This window comes from Syngnathus scovelli, unplaced genomic scaffold (assembly GCF_024217435.2).
Source record: "Syngnathus scovelli strain Florida unplaced genomic scaffold, RoL_Ssco_1.2 HiC_scaffold_28, whole genome shotgun sequence".
NCBI classification, from domain to species: Eukaryota; Metazoa; Chordata; class Actinopteri; order Syngnathiformes; family Syngnathidae; genus Syngnathus; species Syngnathus scovelli.
In genome coordinates, this window is record NW_026061370.1 from 471,828 (window position 1) to 474,229 (window position 2,402).

General features: G+C 42.0%; 1 non-coding gene and 1 pseudogene across 1 annotated transcript; both read left to right on the forward strand.

Annotated features, from left to right (window-relative positions):
• The first annotated feature begins 393 nt into the window (after positions 1 to 393).
• On the forward strand, positions 394 to 557 carry LOC125993354 (U1 spliceosomal RNA). The gene has a single exon (XR_007490162.1). It is a non-coding gene; the product is annotated as a U1 spliceosomal RNA (small nuclear RNA).
• A 1,280-nt stretch (positions 558 to 1,837) lies between these two features.
• On the forward strand, positions 1,838 to 1,981 carry LOC125993365 (U5 spliceosomal RNA; annotated as a pseudogene).
• The last annotated feature ends 421 nt before the right edge of the window (positions 1,982 to 2,402 follow it).

Sequence of the window (2,402 nt, forward strand, 5' to 3'; positions counted from 1 at the left end):
TACAGTTTTAGGGTTCTCAGGTTAAAAGAGGCAATGCATGATAGGCATGTTTTTGCCGATATATTATTTTTACTTTATTTTTTATGGTTTGTTATGGTTGCTGCCATCACCACTAGATGGCGACGAAGACAAAGGAGGTGAACAAAGGCGTGGGGGTAGGGGCAATGAAGGGTAGAAAAAGAAGCAAAGCATGGTGATAGTGTCTCTTAATCTATGTTTTACTTAATTTATAATGCTTTGGTTTTGTAATGACCAAAGGTACTTTTTAAACAGTTCTACGAATCCTGTTTCATCCACTGAGTGTGTATGTGTGCCACACGTTTTTAGCAATTAAGCCCGTGACTGAAGATGGCGTGTGCGGTAAAGACGTCGGCCCGGCAACTTGTACAGTTCATACCTACCTGGAAGGGGAGACACCATGATCAAGAAGGTGGTTCACCCAAAGTGAGGCTCAGCCATTGCACTCTGGTTGTGCTGACCTCTGCAAATTCCCCTACTGTGGGAATCTCAACTGCATTATTTCTGGTAGTGGGGGACTGTGTTCGCGCTCTCCTCTGGTCTTTCTGATGAAAACAAAAATTAAGCGCAGTAGTACGCACATGGAGTTGAAGTCTGCGATGCTGTGACACACTGAACGCTTTTGATTATGTAATTAACTGTACTCTGGAACTGTGTGTCAGGGTTTTCCAGATTATCCTTATCGTATGATTATGTTGGAATGCAGCCTGTAATAAATAACGTAGCTAGATTAGTTTTATGCTTATGTTGGAATGCAACCTGTGATAAATAACCTAGCTTGTCCCATCCTACACAAAGTCGTAAAACACCCTTTGCTATGTTTTGACTAGTGGTCAAGGGCTTTCTCTATTCAGTCCACTCTTACCCCCACCCTGTTTCTCTTAATAAAAATGCTCTTGCAGGAGCCGTGAGTCAGACCTCCATTCGAACATCGCTGTACGCACAGCGACAAATGGACTCTCCACCTGCAGGTGTCTAAAAGGACTTACTCGTCTCCCGTGTGGTTCTTGCAAAATAAGTTGGAGTGAGCGAATCTCTAACACTGTGCATTTGCTCGCTAAACTGTATTCACCAAATTAGTAAATGCAAAATAATATGTAATTACCACGTTCCTGACTCGTCATATGATATGAACGTGTCAAAACCTTTTTGTCGGCTGTAGGTCTGTCTTTTTAAGAATTCGCCGGATTGTTTTTCCTCATACATCACAAGTATGGATTTCTAGAGAACAACTTTTACTTTCTAAAGTAAAATATTTTCAAATGTCAAATATCAAACGCCACCAACGCAGTGGAGGTGAATTACACTCCAAACCATGCCAGCAACGTCAAAAGCCTCAATTATTTGCGACACAAGCGAGACATAGAGCATTTCTGAAGTTTGAAAAACCATTTGAGAAATTACGATCGTATTTTGTTTCCTGATTTGTGTTGAATAAAGTTATGAAATTACAAATTTTCAAATAAAACACAGGGATGGGATCATTTCCCGTTCTCTCAGACCAAAAGTACACGTACCAAGACATACAACTGTTTTTACCTTCAATAATCAAAATAGACGCCCAATATAATTGAAAGAACGAGCGCCGTCAGTGTTCGATCAGATACCTACAATCCTGTGCGCCAACAATGTTTAAAGTAAGTGAGACATTAATGAACACAAAATACTCGTTTAAACATTCTATTTTGCTTGAGTCCTTGTAAGTATAGTAAATCCATCAACTTCTATTGTTTGAATGTTGCTGCAATTTGAGTGCGAGACCGCCTGTGAATTTAGTGAGACCAGCAGTGGGATGGCCCGTTTTGACTCAGATTTTCAGATACTCGTTCCTCTTCAGATCGAATAAATCTTTCGCCTTTTACTAAAGATTTCTGTGGAGAGGAACAATAAGAGTATATCATTTCCGTGGAGAGGAACAATAAGAGTATATCTCAATTTGTTGATGCTCTGTGAAAGCAGAGCGTTCTTTCTCTTTTTGCAACGGATAGCCGCCTATATCATACTCCGTGCAACAATCATACGTTCGCATAATTCATACCGGCACATATGTGAACATGTTCACATAAACAGAGAAATTATGCCGAGAATTATGGAGACAGCTTCCTGGACCTAGTCTACTCGGCGCAAAAGGGAGCTTTCAAAGCCACCCCCCTCCCCCATCTGGGGCTTTCTGACCATCTCACCGTTTTGCTTTTGCCCGCATACAGACAATTGGTAAAGGCATCCAGGCCGGTTCGGAGGCGGGTTCGGGTGTGGCCTGAGGGTGCCTCCAATGCACTTCGTGACTGCTTCGACACCACTGACTGGGACTTGTTTAAGCAGGCAGCCACCTACAACGATTGGACGGACATAGAGGAGTATACTGACTCTGTTACCTCTTACAT